The sequence below is a fragment of the Grus americana genome, chromosome 1 (genome assembly GCF_028858705.1).
Source record: "Grus americana isolate bGruAme1 chromosome 1, bGruAme1.mat, whole genome shotgun sequence".
In the NCBI taxonomy this organism is placed as follows: domain Eukaryota; kingdom Metazoa; phylum Chordata; class Aves; order Gruiformes; family Gruidae; genus Grus; species Grus americana.
In genome coordinates, this window is record NC_072852.1 from 74,212,200 (window position 1) to 74,230,207 (window position 18,008).

Sequence of the window (18,008 nt, forward strand, 5' to 3'; positions counted from 1 at the left end):
GCAGAGTGCCCACCAGGAGAATTACTCTGTTCCCTTCAGCTCCTCATGCTGCACCCATCGCTGTGCTCTCTGCGGTGTGGTGATTTTGTAGGTGGAGCTGTGAAGTCTTAATGCAGAGCTCTTCTCAAATGGTGTGACTTCTCTCTGCCTTTTCCTCTAGGCTTGCAATGAAAATGCAATATGCTGCTTTGCATCCTGGGGTTTAGGCGGCATGAAAATAACTATCTGACAAAGCTTTTTTTGGATGAAAGGTAAAATGAAGCAAATTATCATTTGGTGCTCAAGTCAGTCTCTCAAACATAGGCTTACAGTGCCAGCTTAGGTGTTTTAGGGTATCCTCTCTTGCATCCAGTTGCCTTTCCAGTAAGGTCCCAGTCTGGTGCCATGCCCTTGTGTCTGAGGGGTTGGCACAGTTTAGTCATAGCTGGATTTTCAGCTCAGTGAAGTTGAGGGCAGCGTTTATCTATGGAACCGCTGAAGAAGCGAGCTACTAGTGCCGTTGTTGCCATGCAGTGCTCTGCCTGGCCCAGTTAGCCTTGCTGCGAGGCCAGCCCTATTAGCGCAGAACGAGTGCTTTGGAAACACAGCGAATTGCGGCTGGGTGTCTCCACAGAGCGCTGTGTTGGCTGCGGGTCTCCACCCTGAGATCTCCTCCCTTGATCTGAGGGCACTGAAGGAGCCTTGTTAAACCTGGCCCTTTGTTGTTTGTTGAGCTGTTGGTGTAGCGCTGGCTGTCACCTCACCTGGGTGTCCCTGTCCTAGTGCCGTCCTTCTTCATTTCAGTACCCAGTGCAAGTCTTGCCCACAGTGATCTACCCTACCTGAAGCTCTTTTAAAGAATAATAGTAGCCCGTGTGGAAGCAGGTTCATGTTAGAGACCAGCGTAAACTTTTGCTCCTCTCTGCCCATCTCTTTCAAGCAGCTGGGAAGAGGGAAGATCTCCTCTCCTCCTTCCCTACTGCCCCTCTGCCCCAGCTCCTTCTCCTTCCTGCCTGGGAGTAAACAGTAGATGTTACATGTATTAACACCATGCTCTAACACAATGCTCCTGGGCGTGCTCTGTGTGCAAGTCCCTGGCAGCCGTAAATTAATTAAAAGTAGACAGAAACCCTAGAAAAAAAGCAAGTTCCCCTCCCCCTTTCCCCCGCCTCCCTTTTCCTTTCTCTCTCTGTGGGTAAATAGCTAATTCCTTTGTTCCTTGCTGCACTATTTCATTTCTGCCATCATTGTCCTCATTGTTCTCCGAAACAGGAGGGGTCTGGGCCAGGAGCAGCCAAGGTCTTGGCTAATGACGGGAAGTCTTTAAAGTTTGCGCTGCATTTCATCTTCTCTGTGGGAGTTTTAGGACGCATCCAGTGTTTGATCCCCACCGTGCAACTTTGCTTCTAGTTAATTAACAGATCCCCATTACACTCTCTCATCTGCAAGCACATGGGAGGCCTATCAGGAGGTAATTCAAGGCCAATCTGAGTGATGGCAGAAATTAGAGAAAATGGTTGTTTTAGGGTTCTAACGTTCAGGAATAAAGCTCTTCCTTTGCAGAGGTGCCCTGTAAATTTGGGCTTGTTTCGTTGTATCATTTTAAGGTTTTAATTGATCTCCTTTGCAATCAGGTCTCTTTTGGGGGTTCAGGTTTTTAGGAAGGGTAGACGGAAAGGCAGTTGATTTGTTTTGCTGCTGCTTTGCTGTGCTGGCAGCCTGCATGGTGTACGGTTTTGAGGGCCAGTTGAAATGAAACCGCAGTGTTATTAGCAAGATGTTTTCACCTTCCTTTCATTCTCAGCTTCCCTGTTCCCACCAAGCCTATTATACAGGTTACAAGTGTCTTATGGCAACTTTTTTAGTGTCGAGTAAAACCACCACAGGCCTCCCAGCTGCAGAGCTTTGTCAGGCTTTCAGCTAAATACTGCATCTCTCAGGAGTGCAACCTTCTGTCGACTTTTGAATGTTTAGAGTTGTCTGATATTCCCCCCCCCTTCTTTCCTCTTCCCCTCCCTCTTCCCCACCCTATGAGCAATGACCCCCTTTAACTAATGAATTAGGAACTGCTCCTGCAGTTGCAATTCTCAGTTCAGCACTTGGCAATGAGAATCAAACCAGGGCTATTTAGTGCAGCGTTAAATGGCCCACCACATTAGCCCCCTGGCATGCTAAGCTATTAGGTTGTTTTACTGTTGTTAAAGTTACATTTGTTAGGTGGAGTTGCTGCTCCAACAGAAACTTGTAATGTGGGAAGAGGCAGACAGCCCGGTGTCTTGTGGATGTATTGTGCGGCTACCAGAGACTGAAGTTTCCCCCTCTCTCCATGAGGCAATTAACAGAGGAAAGTTTTTAGCTTTGTTGTGCTAGAGCAGTCTCAATTGACCATTATGCTGTGGCAGGGAGTAATCAAATCATTAGTTGTTGCTTACCTGTTCCTCGGTCAGCTCTCAGCTGGGCCGTGGCAAGGTGGTGTACCCTGGCAGGGAGCCGCCAGCACCTTGGGAGCTCCAGGTAGTGTCAAACTTTGCAGGCTGTCTCCTCAGCATGACGGGCTACTGCTGGTACGCTCACCTGGCCCTCTGGGCTCCTCGCAGTGTCTCGGGGAAGAGCAGTGTGTGGGCTCGTTCTCTGTTCACGGGTGTTGGGCTGCTGTGAGAACCTCTGAATGACTGTGGCCGCACAGCATCCTCCCAGAGTCTCCTCTAGCCTGTACATTGCAACGCAATGCAGCCCAAGAAATGGCTCTTTCTCAGAAATGCTCCAAAACTCCCTTGAAAGAGGCTGTCACAGAAAAGGGATTCACCATTTTCTGCTATGAGTGAAAAAGGGGTATTATTTTGATCTTGCGCTCAAGGTTGTCTTGAAGATCCTGAATGCAGTTTCTGTAGCTGCAGAGGATGCATATCACACTGGGAGGCAGGATTCACCCCTGGCCATGAACTTAATGTACAAGAGTAGAAAAGGGATATGCACCTTTGGTTTGGTACAGCTTGCTTGACTTTCCAATGCTCATTCTGGGTCTTTGTCTAAAAAGAGTATTACTTGTCTGCTTATTTAAGAAGCCTGCTGTCTTATACTCTGAATATCTAACTAAAATATTCAAAAATTGCACCATGGGTTAGTGACATGCATAGGGAAAAAAAAACCCCACAACAACAAAACAGAAGGACAACAAAGGAAATTATTTAGAATTTGAGCCTCAAATACCAGTTTGAATCCTGACAGGGTCAGCAAGGCTTTCCATGTTCCTGATTTCTCTCCAGCTCACTGAAGGTTTTATGGACAAGAGGTGAAGGAGTGATGTCCTTTTGTTCCACTTCGGCATCTGTGTTCTGTGGAGCCAACTGTAGGTGCAGGAGTTTGCTCAGCTCACCTGAGTGATGTCTTTTGTTTTGTTCTTACTCATGTTGCAGCGATTTGCATCCTCTCTTTCCACAGCAGCAATATTTCTCCATTACTGGATACAAAGATACTACAAGGCACTGACCGATTCTTTGGGGCAGGAGAGGGAATCAATGCGCTGATGTGAAGTGTCATCGTTTTACTTGATTTAAGCATAACGAAATGGGCAGTGCATTCACAATCAAGGCACCCTGTTGCTGACGTGACTGGGATAGACAGGGTCCTCAGCTGCTAAGCAGGCATGCTTGGATGTGCCACAGGGTTTCAGAGAGAATCCCCCTGCAAAAGGAAGCATGTGCCAGTATTGTAGAGTGCTTGTGCCAGCCAGCTTGCAGGGTTGATTTGGCATTTGGCATATTGGTAGCGGCTGCCAGTGTGTGTGGTGGAAGAGAAGGGAATAGACAAGAAAAACACATAGAGGTTTAAAATAAAAATGTAAAATTATTTGCTTTGTGCCATATGGACTCCAATATTTTGACAAAACTAAGGCCAAAATTAATCATGCCAGGTTAGAGTTTTAGTTCAAAAACATATGTATAACTGTCCCCCTGAGTGTGTATTTGAGTTACCGTTTTCACGCAGAAAAACTTTAACCTTTTCAGTTTCTTGTTCTCTGCTCCATTACCAATTGCTCCACCCAGATGAACTTTTCCTATTGTGTGAAAGTTCAAAATAGCTTTTGCTTTTTTTGGGTAGTTTCTTTGTTAAATGTCAAAGATATTGTTGATGTGCTTTTTAAAAAAATTGTTTGGAGGAGCTTATTTTACTTTTCATGGCACTAAATGGATTTTAACAAAAGTTGTCTTGTGTCCAGGCTGGACTGTTTGCTCAAAAAGAAAGGGGGAAGGGATGAGAGGATGAGGGAGAAAGAGTAACCAGGACCACTAGTGATGGTTGGAGGGCTGTTATACGAAAAATGGAAATCCATCAGGCCAATTCCTGCTGCATAGGGATTTTCAAATCTGGGATTTAACTTTAGAAATACCCAGTGTGGCCAACCTGTGGATTTTAATTTATAAAGGAACTATTCTGAATATTTACGGTAACATGACCTTCTGCACAATGTAAACCATCAAAGTTTTAACTACAATTTTTTCATCTAGCAGCCAGCATCATGTTATACCCGAGCATATTATTCAGACTTACCCTGTATTAGGTCATTATTGAACAAACTTGGCTAGGTATTGAAGCATAATACTGTTCTGCACTAGTTCCTGTTGTGGGCACTTTGCTTCACCACTAAAAATGCCATATGGAGTCTAGCTTAATCCACTTCAAAAGCAAAGCTGAACCATACAAAGGCACTCCTGAAAAGGAAATAAGAATGAGTGTAAAGTGGAGCTGTTCTGTGTTCATTTTTTTCAGGGCCAGTTTGTTATGTACACAAGCCCACAGGATGACATCAAATCTTGAAAGATCCAGTTTTTATAGAGTTCAGCTGTGATTGAATTGGGTATTTTTGTTCAACCCGGTATAGAGATATGAGATGGATATGAAATTCAAATATAGATCTCTATCTTTTTAAAGTTTGGAAATGTTCAGAGGACAGGATTTAGGCAATCTTTAATTCATGTGAATGTAAGCAATACTATGACTATCTGAAGGCAGTAAATATATCTTTATCTGTGATTGATCTGAAGATCAGCCTATCTATTATCATAAAGCCCCTCCTTTGAGAGCAAGAGCAAGTGGGTGGAAATTTGAAAGAACAAATTTAAGCAACTAGTTTCCTTTCACTTTTTAAACCAAGTAGTGAGAGAGGCATAAAAGAGCCCCAGTTTGGATGATAACGAAACATTGCTTTGAAGTTCTAACTAAATTGCAATTCTTGTTCTCTGCTGTTGCCTGTAAGACTCGAGAAAAATAAAATTGGACAAGCAATGATTAGTATATAATAACGTATGTTCAAATAGCTTATGGTATTATGAAAACAAAAATTCAAAAGGCCAGTATACTGACAGTTAAAATCGAAGGGGCAATAGGGGGGAACCTTCACAAAAACAATATGCTGATTGCATGCAGCAACCCTGCTGAGTCAAATCTTAAATAAATTATACATACATAGCTGTACTGGAGTTGAGAAATGAAGCAGTTTAAAATGTTGCTGGTTCTGTGCTTTAGGCAAAGCCTATATCCACTCTGTGTCCTTAATGCATCAGACATTTGGTCTGTTGGTTTGAGTACCCTGCCACAGTAACTGGGCAGTACCTGGTACTTTAGAGGCCAGCGGAAAAATCCAGCTTTGTGCCAGATCAGACATAGGGAGAAGTCTGGGTGATAAACAATCTTGATTCTTTGATAAGGAATCCCTTTCTCTCAACTGCACCTCACCCCCCCCAATCTCCTCCACCCACTTGTAAGAAATCCTGATGAGGTACTGAAATGTCACATTTTTGGGTAGAGTTTTTTTTCCACAGAAACAAATTTATGCATCAAAAAATTCAGTTTCTAAGCAGCTGAAGTTCTTCAGAAATTTGGGTCAAATCTGATAAGTAACTTCAGCCAAAATAGAGACGAAAATAAAATTCTGAACATCAAAATGATTCATTTCAGTACATATGAAACAAAATGTTTTGATTTCTTGGGATTTCCAAGAAGACTCAGTAACTATACAGCCTAGTGATGAGGACTGCTCACAAGCACATAGGAGATCCATGTTCTTAGCCTCCTTCTTCCTAAATTGAACAAAGGTCTTGAATATAGTTTTTCCTCATCTCACATTCCACTCGTCTATATATACCTACACTTACACCTACATGTTCACGGAGGGAAAAATAGAATAATTCTGTAGGTTTGTGAGCAGGCTGATCCCTGTGAAAACAGGTAACCGGAGTCTGCTCCCTATGCCAAGGAATATTTAAGTGCTCATGCAGAGCTTCAACTAGAAAGACTGGTAAGTAGATCTTGATGTACCACTGGTTAGGGCAGATATTAGGATATGGTGTGCACACAGATCCTTGTTCCAGATCATGTTTAATTTAAATTCAGGTCCTCCTGATATTGGCAAATACTTTAATCCCTAAGACACAGTGGTCTGGCAGCAGCATCTTGTTCACAGGATCTACTTTGAAACTGCTGGCAGCACCTTCTTTTGCCCAGCAGAACTATCTTTAAGCCACAGTTACTGGTACAACTCCACTTTCAACAGTGGAAACTAAGGTTTGGACCTAAGCTAGCAGAAATAACTCAGAAACATTTAGTTGAACATTAACAGACTTTGCTTAGGTTTTGTGAGTTTCTTGGGATCAAATCATACTTCCTAAATGTGAACCATCCAAAACCCCCATTAAACAAGTAAACAAAAAAATTTTATATACTACTCGGGAGCTAATGCAGGCTTGGTCTTTGGCTAACAGAATCAATCAAATCACTAATTGTAAACCTAGCACAAGAGGACATAAGCAAAGAGCACTGCTGCTCTAAGTGTACTGTCATGAAGCGCTTGCTGTTCTACTGAAATCCCCTTCCAAAGTTTCAGAGTTAAATCACAGCTAATAAGAGCAAAATTTGACCCTCACTTTTGGCATAGTATTGGTTGCCTGCTGTCTTTTTATCGTTTTTATTTGCTAGAATTGATACTGTTTGAACTTATTTTTAAAAGTATATTTCAGTATTACTTAGACACAAACAGAGGCTAATGTGTCTAGCTTTCAGATAGCTTATTACCATTCAAATACTCTGTAGATAAATTATATTAAAAGAAAAAAAAAAAACCTGTTTCAGCTTCTGACTCATTCTAAATGGAGACTTAGCTCTAAGTAATCAAAATTGCTTTGGTTGTGCATAGCAGCATTAAAAGCCTTGTCCACTAATTGAGTGAAGCGGCTCCAGTGAAGCAGCCTTGCCCCCTCATTATGTGATCTTCCAAGTGCTGTTTGTCATCGTCGCTTGCCGGTCTCAATCTAACTGTACTGCTGGTGCAAATTAACGGTAATTCGTTATGACATGCTGTGTCCTTCCAGTGAAAAAACAATATGGATCTCATACCACCCCCGCCCTTATCTCCTTTCCTCCCCACACCTCCCAGATCCTTTTCCCACCTCAATATATCACCCCTGACTTAGCCTTCCAATTCCTTTCGACTAACTGGTGTGTCAGGATGTATTGTGGCTTGACTGATGGATAGCACCCCATGCTCTTCTGCTCACACGTTATGGAGCGACATGTGTCAAACAAAAGGCAGCACTTACTGGCGGCTCAGGCAGTCTCAGTGCTGATGGAGGACTTGTGCTTCAGGGAAAAGCTGTGCATGCGCATTGGTATGATCATCCACCACCTTCTGCAGCTGAAGAACCCTACTGCCAGCATGCTCCAGCAAGCAGAAGGGATCAGTGGGTAACACTTTAAAATCAAAATTAGCTAACATATGTGGAGTTTTGATGCATGACTGCTGTACTTAAACACTACTCGTTATTATTAATTTATTAAATTTTTACTTCCAAGCTGACTGCAAGAAATGGCCTTAAGAAAGGAAGCATTAGTTGGGAGCTTAGAACTCAAGAAATCATTGTCTTGCTTTTTCCCAGATTTCTTTGTCACTTTGCAACAGGTGCTTCTACTCCCTTAATAATAATCTCTACTTCTCATCTTTTGGTTACGCTTTTTAAATTACAAACTGTATTGTGAAGGCTGTCTCTTGTTTTGTTTGTATAGAGACATTCCTACAAGGAAGCCCTGATTTCAGCTGGGGCTTCTGTCCCAGATTCTCAGCTGGTGGAAGTTGGCTGAGCGCCACTGAAGTCCTTAAGTGTATGTGAAAGGTCTGTGGCGTATCGTTGTTGTCATTTGCATTGCTGGAGAGAGGGATCTTCACCTAGTGTGATCTTAGCCCACATCTTAGAGAGCTGATGTCCAGTTCTCAAAGATATGCAGTCTTTTCTCAATTCAGTTATTTTCATTTAAAATGAAAGTGAACAATTTTTACATGAAAACTGAACATGTTTGTTTTGAAGTATCATATTTGAAACAAAACATACTTCTGGTGGGGAAATGTTGAAGTTATTTTCTGAAAGTAATGTTTTTAGTAGATTTTTCATATAAAAATCAACCCACCGTAACTTCTTAATTTTAAAAAAAATTTTGGGGAAGAAGCAAGAAAAGGAGGGAAGTTCAGATTAAAACTTTTTTTTCTCCCCCCCCCCCCCCCCACCCCGAAAATTTCAGAAGAATCCAGAACTGATTAAAATCAAGGTTGTGGCTCCAGGTTCATCCTAACTAACATTAGGCACTTATCTGAGGTCACTAGGTTTTGAACATTGTCTTCTGAGCCTGTCTTTGTAGTCAGCACAGAGAGATGCTTTTCAGCAAAAACGTTTCAGCCCCCATTAGGCTTTTATGACCTGTGGGGCAGTCTGTCCATCTCTGCTGGAGGGATCCTGGGCTGTGTTCTTAACCCGTGCAGTTGAATTTAAGTTGGGTTAGTCATCGCTTGCCAACAGGTCATTGACTCTGGAATGAATTTTTTTTTTATTGATACTAAAAGGTCCACAAGATGATCTATTATCACTGAAATATAATGTAGACCCATCTACAGCGCTATTCATCAGTAACGAGGTTAATGTCATTACCCCCATTCCACAGATGAGAAACCTGAAGCAAGGGAAATGACTTGGCAGAGGTCAGCTAGAAAAGACGTGTTTCCACCCACCCCCCACCCCCCAGTCTCATGGTATTTATTAGGAGAGAGCAAAAGCAAGGTTTTCTCTAACCTTAAGTCCTGGAGTCATGTTTTTATATGTTAGGCTTCCAGCTAAATTAGTTCTTTCTCCAGCCGATTCAAAGCTTGAAGATGTGATTTTTAACAGTTTAAAGACAAGTAAATAATCTCCTACAAGAGTCTGTGTATAAAATGTCACTGTACCTTATTGCTGATTGCATGATTTTGAGCTTTTGAAGTATGCCTGACAACAGCACTTCCGGAGTCTACTGCATCCTAAAATATCTCTCATGGTTGCAAGGAATATTTCATGTGCAAGACTGAGGGTAAATATTTTGGACTCTGTGTCCCTGTGGATATATCATAGAAGAGGAGGAGGTTGGGACTTCTGACTACAGAGAGGAACTTGCCTTCTTCATGTTCCACACTGAGCCCAACTGACAGCACCAACACCAAGTTAACTGGTTTAGTGTAAGCTCGGGGATCTCTATGCTCTGTTGAAATAATTTCTCAGACATACAGCGTGTATATACAACTGGTGATAGAGCCAAAATGACTGTTACAGATGCTTCAGGATCAATACTAGAGGTAAGGATGAATAATCTATGAAATGCTTTTGGGAAACAAATCTTAATTTTGCTGCTTCATAAGGGTAGAATTGTCAAGATATTTAACCTTTTGCTGAGCATCTTATCACTTCTCCGTTGAAAGCAACAGCAGAAGTCCTAACTGATTTCATTACTGCAGGATCAAGCTCCAGGTGTTGCAGGGCACTTGCATACTCAATGCAAAGAACTTTGGGTTCTTTGAACAGGGGAAAAATATCTTTAATTTATATTATATATAATCATTTTTTATTAGAGCTTTAACTTGGTTAAGTATAATCAGGTAGCTATTGTGTAATTTAAATGGCCGGTGATTGTTATTTGATAATAACAACTTACATTTATATAGTACTGTATATCCCAAAGGGATCCCAGAGGACTTTAAAGACTCGACGATAAAATACACGACAAAGTAAACATTAATTACAATTACACTATTACTAGAAAATATGAGGATATTAAAAATCTGGCAGTCTGTGGCTTGCTTCTGCTCTCATTTGAATTCATTAGCCAAGCTCACCCAGAGTGCAAATGGATTATTAGTGGTTCTGCCATATCTGATTTAAGAAATTTTCTGTACAAGTATTGCAGTGAGAGCAGAGGAGGGTGGGAAAAGGGTGTAAATACCCTTCTGAGGTTGCCTACAAATTCAGCTCCACTCATGCAGTTGCTTAAGTGGGATTTCTGAACTCTGTTGAGCCACTTAAATTCATCTCTCTTGTTTAGGTCATTGTTGTACTGTGTTAGGCTCTGTGAGGCTGGTTCCTTGCTAGATGGGAGGAGGCTAAGCAGGTTCTCTCTCAAATGCCACATGCCCACAACATCAGAGTGGGAAGTCATGTAGTACTTTGTACAACCTGTTCTTTTTTTTCATATAGAAGCCTTGAAATAGTTTAAACTTCAACCATGTCATTGTCGTTCTTGGATTATCAGTGTTAACACCTCACTGAGATGAACAGAGCAATTTATTCCTCTCAAGCTGCTCTCGCAGTGTTTTGTAGGTTCAAGTTCAAGTTTTTTCACTGAAAGGAACAGGCTGTCCAGGGAAGTGGTTGAGTCACCATCCCTGGAGCTGTTTAAAAGACTTATAGACAGGGTGCTTAGGTACATGGTTTAGTGGTGGACTTGGTAGTGTTAGATCATTGAGTCCAACCATTAACCTTAAGGGACTTTTCCAACCTAAATGGTTCCATGATTCTAAGTGTCTAGCTTTGTACTTTCTTTCCTTAAATGTGTATTGTCAATGTTGAAGAAAAAGATGAAAGCTTGAGGGATGTTAACGTGTTCTACTGTAGCATCTCAGATAACAGTACCCTAAAACTGCAGGTGGGAACCAGAAACACCGCTGCAGCAGGCACTTCATGGACAAGTTGGATGAAGACAGTCCCTGCCTTTGAGAGGTCACTACCTAGGACTCAAAAAACATAAAACCGACAATCTCAGAACTCTTTGAGAGGGGTATTGTTGAAGTGATGAGACTACTTTCAGAGTAAATTCACAAAAATAGAGCCAGGAAGCCAGATGCTGTTTTAGTGGATGGTTAATATAGGTGGTTTGCTTTGTGTCGTTTCTTTTCTAATGTATAACAAATTCTAGCCTAATTCTGAAAGATTTCCAGAACCCCCTGAAATCATCTTGAATTATAAAGTTTTTTCAACCGTTGAAAGAAGTTGTTTGCAACTGAAGATAAAGATACACTGCTAGTAAACATAAATTTGGGGATGTCAGGGTATGTAAATTACTTTTTTTTTTTTTAGTCTTTGCAAGAGTTCTGCCCATAAAGATGGTTTTCAGTTTCTGAAAGTAATGATTTTCTTTGGCTTTTGGCCACACCATATGAAAACACTCTATTTCAAATAATTTCTTCTTAAAATCATAATACATTCTCAATCTCAGAGCTTTTCTTTTTTTTAACACTCTTAATCATTGTGTGAAAGTTGTTTGCCGATACTGTCTTGTTTTTCAGATTTGTAATGAAGCATGAGGCATTTTTACATTTTGTGGTGAAAGTTTTGCATGGGTCTTACTGTAAACCTTTCACAATGTCTTTAATTTGTTTATTTTTGGGAGATGGAAGAAAGGGAAATGGTGACTTACAGACAAATTTTCTGCTCAGTTTCCTCTATGCAGCAGCTGATAACTCTCAAGTACAATACTGTTATGCCCAAGATGCTCAGCTCTAATTTTTGATTGTAGGTACATGCACTAGTGGCCTATTTACTAACCTGTAACCTATAATAAATTTGTTATAATACTGTTAAGAGCCTAATCTCTTAGTAAAGTTGAGCAAACATGTTCAAATAAATATCCAGGTGGAACCTTCTGAAGTTCCCTCTGTGTTTTGGATCATCTCTTTCTGATCCTGCTGCAGCCAGCCGAGTGTTGGGAATCAAAATGCATGTGACTCCCAGGGAAGTGCTGTAAAAATGTTGTTTCTCTCTGAAACTGTATTTAAGAATAGGTTGACATATAATAATAATAATGGCACTTGTCATCATTAGACCTTGGAATAGGACCCAGTGATCTGCTCATCAGTGATATACAAACTAATAGAAGAATGTTAAGTTAGTCAGTGTTTTGTGTGTCATGCTATGTTCTACACAACCCTGTTATAAACGCACATATATGAAACACAAATTCATCTTCCGTATGGGAAGGTGTAGCTTTCCGCTTACTGCTCCACAGCATTGTAGGAAATGTTCCCTCCTGTTCTGGTTAAAGTTGCCTTATGGTTTTGAAAAGTCTGGGTGAATCCTATGAGAAAATAATCTAGCCAAGGACATCATGTTCTCTGAAGGGAAATCAGTATTCTCCATTAAAAGACATTTGTAATTTTTTTTATAAACTTACTTAAAAATTAAACCTGTCTTTTTCTTTAAATAGTCTGATTGCAAGTTGGAATACAGGGACTGAACTTGTAATTATTAATTAAAGTCTACCTGTGGGAGCAGGAACTAGATAGAACCTCGTGTTTCACTTATTTAAACATAAAACTCTACAATTTGAGATTAAATAGATTTCCCTGTGTTACTAGTAGTAGCCTTCTCTGTGCCTGTAGGCCAGCTACTAAAAAGTGAAAAAATGCATGCATGTGTATGTGACAGAGATGTCTCAAAAAGTAACTAGCTTTGTTGCAGATATCCATTAGAAATGGGTGGATTTTGTGAACTAAACATGGAAATGAAAGGGAGACTAGATGGAATAAATTTTACTTGTAATAAAACCAGATGATGTTCAAGTCATTTGAAATCCCAGTAGTAAGGACTTAAGTACAATGTGATAATTGCAGTGATTTTAGAAGGAAATAAGAAGTAAATAAAAGATAAGAAAGATTAGCTCAAACCAGGGCTTTACTTTTTATTAGGGTTTTTGTTTTTAGAACAGAAGCAGTGTGTACATGACATAAGGAATGGCAATGCATTAGTGAAAGTAGGTGTCTGAAAGAAACTAGTCTGTGTTTGTGGGAGCATGAAACCGTTGAAAAGAAACTGCTACTTTCACACTGTCATATACAAAACTCACGATGTGCCTAGCAATGAAGTGCACAGAAAATCTCAGTCGTTCATCCAAGAAAAATAGTGTGTGTCTCCTAGTACCAATGGCTCTGGGTTTAGTTTTTGTAGTTTTTGGTATCAGTCTGTAAGACTCAAAGAAGGAGATGATCTAAATAAGAATGTGAAAGTCTTGGGATTTTGTTATGAAAGCTTTTTTCAAAATACTTTTACAAAACACCTTTAAAATATGTTAGAACTAATCTCAAGAGTGGGAAATAATTGGAAATTATTATTACTGCAAATTCTATAAAGCATCTCCTTTGTATGTTTATAGTGTGCAGAAAATATAAATGATAGCTGATTAGTAGTCTTGACTTAAAGCTCTGTTTCTTCCCCATATTGGATAAATCTCCTACTGATGGATCAATCATTTAATCAATCTACTAACGTGGCCTTCAGCACTATAGTATCTGAGTGCCTCCCAGTGTTGGAACGCTCAATAATGCTTGTTTTTTCTCCACTTACTCTGTACTCCTTAATTTGATTTTGTTCTTAGTTACACTGATGTAAATCTAAAACTGCTCCATTGATTTTGATGGAGAAAGCCAGGGTTTATGAGTCTAAAGAGCAGAATCTAACCCTCTTCTTGCAATTCCCCAGCTATTCTTAAGTTGTACTAATAATATTTCTTGGAGTTATTAATCTGCTTTCTCATTTATTCTCCCTGTTCCTGCTGCATCTTTTTTTTTTTTTTTTTCTTCTGCCGCTTTGGGTATGATCCAAAGTCCATTGAAATTGCTGTCAATCTTTCTATCGATTTCAGCTGAGTGCGGCTCAGTTTCCCACTTGCCCCTCGCTCTCCTTCCTCCCCCCCCTCCCCGACCCTGAAGGTTCCTGTGTGAGTTTGTGTCCATCTGAGTAGAGACTTGTAATTAATTAAAGTTACATGTATTCCTACAGTTCTGTGAATAAGCACCTCGCTGTACTGGGATCCTAATGACCATCTCTTCCTTAATATCCGTTGCTTCCCTCAATGTAGTTTTCCTTTAACGAGATCCCCCTCTCCTGATGCTGCAGGTCTTGCTTTCAGGTTCAGCACCTCATATTTTAGGGAGAGCTTTGCTAAAGGCCTGACCTGAGGTCTGTGGAAAATGAATGGAGAAACCCCACTTTATTTCCCTGAGATTTTTGCTCAAGATAAAACATTATAGTGAATATGAAAAAGGTTTTGAATGAGAGTTGTGGCTCTTTCTTTGATATAGTTTTTTTTCTTTTCTTTCCCCTGCCTGCCTTCAGTGTTGGAAGCAGAAGAAAATAAAAAGAAGAGGAGTTGAAAATTTAAGCTGGGAGACTTGGCAGGTAAGAGGTGTGTTTTCTTACTTGCTGGCGAGGCATTTCTGGAAGTGCTGATGTGAATTGGCAGCAGGTTGGCTCAGCTGTAGGAGACAAGGCTGGCCCAGGACCTGCACAGTCAGGTTGAGTTCCCTGTTCCTTTGCAGCCTTTCTGCGTAACCACGGGCAAATGCTTCACTTTGCTGGTTCCTCACCTGCGATAGGGCAGAACCGCTCCCCTGCCGCGGGAGGGCGGCTTGAAGAGAAATGCAATAAAGGCTGGGAAATAATGAGCCGGTATAATAGCTGGCAGTGCCTGTGAGCTACTTGAACAAAGTTGCCCGGTTCAAGGGTGACAGCTGTGTTGTGTGGACAGCTGGGCTGGTGTTTGCATTATTTCAAGAAATGTTTTACTAAGGTACTTGTGTGATATCTGTAAGTTCACAGTGTTCTCTTCTTTGAAGACTCATTTGATTACTTTAGTCTCATTTCCTGTTCTACATGGTTTTTAAATGGGGTGGAGGTGAAATACAGTATAATCAAGATGCAACACTTGCTTTCATATAAAAACTGTGCTGAAAGCACAATAACAACTTTGGAAAACCAAGCATTTGTCATTAAGAACTGTCTTTGTGAACTGCAATTCTCTGAGGGCTTACTTGGGGCGCATCTGAGGACAAAAGGCTTTTCTCGGGGACAAAAGCCACAGCCAGGCTGCCAGATTTCAAACCTTCCTCCCAAGCTTGAAGCGCTGGATTTCTTTTCAGAGGAAGAGCTCAAGGAATTTTAAGCGTAATATTACTTAACCTTGTTCTTGGAAAAAGTTGTACCGTTTCCAAAATGCTCAGCCTGAGGCAGTCATGCATCATAGATAAATCAGCTGAAATGGCAAAATATTGGTGGGGTATGAACAACTGCAGGTAGTTGTTTAATCGCTTGTGTCAAGTAATCTTAATAACAGGTGTAGCTACTGATCCAATCAATTATATTAAATTGTCCTGCAGTCTTTCCTGGGCTCTTACTGAGGCAAAGCTATTGATACATAAGATGTGCCTGAGTGAGAGGGCAGTACTTGGCCCTAGGATTCTGTCTTAGAGCTTACCCAAACCAGGAGTGACTGACTGATGCATTTCTGCTTCTCTGCCTTTTCTTCATAACACGCTGTAGCAAGAATCCTTGATTTTTCCTTCCCCTCTTACAAATTTGTGAGAATACATTTAAATTTTAATATTCGGAGCTCCAGAAGATGTAAATAACACCAAAATGAGTATTGCTCTGTTTGAAATTCCCTGCTGGATCCACCTGTCGTGCTTTGTCTGACGTAGGGATAATTAGCTCTGTGGGGCAGCGAGTGCCTCCCTTGCTCCTCCGCACAGCCATCAGTGTAGTGGCTTTTTGGAGGGGACTTCTAGCAACACATAACATGAGAAATACCTAACTCCTGTGACTGAGAGTTTGCAAGCACATAGAGTAAGCTTGGCTCAAACTCAGAGGTCAAAAGAAGTTCATGGCTGATAAAAGAATAAATCATTTTCTAATCTGTAATAATTTGGTCCCTGGCACTTAGGAGAACTCATCAATACAAACTAAATGGCAGCACTGTAAAAACAGGTTTTTAGTTGCAAAATGTTTCTGAGAATGAAGGGTTTGCGTCTTCACTGGGTATGTCACTAATAGACCTCTAACAAGCTGTACATAGAGATGATTAGGGATGTGCTGTTTTGGTTTGGAAGAATTTATCTTTTGAGTTTCTTTGGGTTTTTTTTAATTTGCAAGTGCTTTCTTGAAATTTTCAAAACCGTATATTGGCATCTGTTTTTTGCTGTGAAGTTACATCCAAGCAAACCAGTGTAATGCATCAGGCTGTCTCCCTATGTGTGCTGGGTCATATGTTTAGTATTAAAGCTCAGTTTCTGTGCTTTTTCATAACATTTTAGTTGACTGCTAGGAACTGGTAGTTAAAGTATGGCAGACTTAAGATAATTCTTCAGGCTCAACCTCCGTTTCCACTGCCTTTGATCAGGATACGTTCAACTCTTAAATATTTATAAATTATCTTTTCACATGCTCCTTTTGATTTTCATAGATGTGCTCTTCCACACAATAGGAATAGTGAGTGGTTTCTTATTATAGTTCCTTAGCGTATAAACATTATGTTACTATAAACTCTAATCAAATTTGGACTGTGAGTAAGACTAGAAAGACATGGATTCTGCTACAAAGACTTTGCAGTTAAAGTGGAAACAAGTGAAATGGAAAGGGTGGAGAAGACGACTGTCAAATACATCATGTTCATGTATATAAAGTGTATCTATAGACATACATACCTTTGTTTATCCCTACAGTTTAAATTTAATATCCTTTTTTTAAAAAAAAGACAGTAGAAAGATTAATCTATAAAAAATTTGAACCATGTGGCAGAACTTGTCTTACTGATGAAAATGAAAAGCAGCCAGAGGCTGAAAGCGGGTGGTGGTGGTGGGTGTTGGTATTTTTTTTATAGGTTGTCTAAAAGTCATTAAAAACAAATTATTCAACCTTTTCCCAAATAAAGTATAAATTTTTATGACTTTTCCCTCTATGATTTTTGATGAGAAAGAGTGGGTATTGGTACAGTTGCAGAAACTTCCTCCATGCAGTTGTGGTAAAGCACGTTAAATCTGCAGTCTGCAATTTGGACACCTATTGTAGGCTGGAGAGCGTAGCTCTATGAAACAATGAAAAGGAGTTTGAGGTTGTATGCTTGCCTCAGATTTTGCTTCTAGTTTGGTAAATAACGTGAATGTTCTCAGGCAAATTCTCATTATAATCGCATTTTCTGTTGCAGATATGGTTTTGGTCAACCTGAGAATTTGAGTCTGTGTGGCGACAGTGGGAAGTGGGGTGGGAGGAATTGCTGTTACTGTATTACTTCCCCTCCAAAAAGGTCTCAAAGTGAAACCAACTGCTAAATTGGTAATCTGAAAGCTCACAGTATTTGCATGCATTTCTGAGGGTGGCTGTGAGAGGGAGGAAGCCCCTGTTCTTGCACACCATTTGTTTTCTCTGTCATCCTGAACTTTAAGATCTAAATCTTTTATTTGCATGGATGGGTTTAGTTTTGGTGTGTTTTGTGCTAGTTTTTGTAAAAACTGATGACTGAGGCTTGCTTGCAAGAGTGGCTTGTGAGTGGGTACCTCTGATCAGTTAACCCATCAGGTCTAAAGAGTATCACAGTTATGTGAAAGGATCAAGTCCAAATCATATTGTGATGTTTTATTGGAGTCTTCATATGCAAGAGTTCTTACTGCTATGTCTTTGTGGATTTCAACTGCAAGAACTGTTGCTTAAGAAGGAATTAGGGTGACTTTATGGCACTGAATAAACTTTATCCTGAGTTTGTTCTTGTCCCTTTATTTTGCACCCAGCAGTTGCTCAGGTAACTGAGAATCAGTGGATGACTATTCCTAGATGACACAAATTAAATTTATGCACATCTTCCACTGATATGTCTATGAGAATGGGACCAAACGGGAAATAACTAAAGAAGCTGAGTGT

General features: G+C 40.4%; 1 protein-coding gene across 9 annotated transcripts in view; it reads left to right on the top strand.

The window, feature by feature from the left end:
* SOX5 (SRY-box transcription factor 5) overlaps window positions 1–18,008 on the top strand; it is a 655,394-nt gene that overhangs the window by 184,354 nt on the left and 453,032 nt on the right. For all 9 annotated transcript variants that reach the window (XM_054804269.1, XM_054804526.1, XM_054804608.1 and 6 more), the window contains one exon: window positions 14,436–14,498. The gene's annotated coding sequence lies outside the window, so the exon portion shown is untranslated. The remainder of the gene's footprint in view (window positions 1–14,435; window positions 14,499–18,008) is intronic.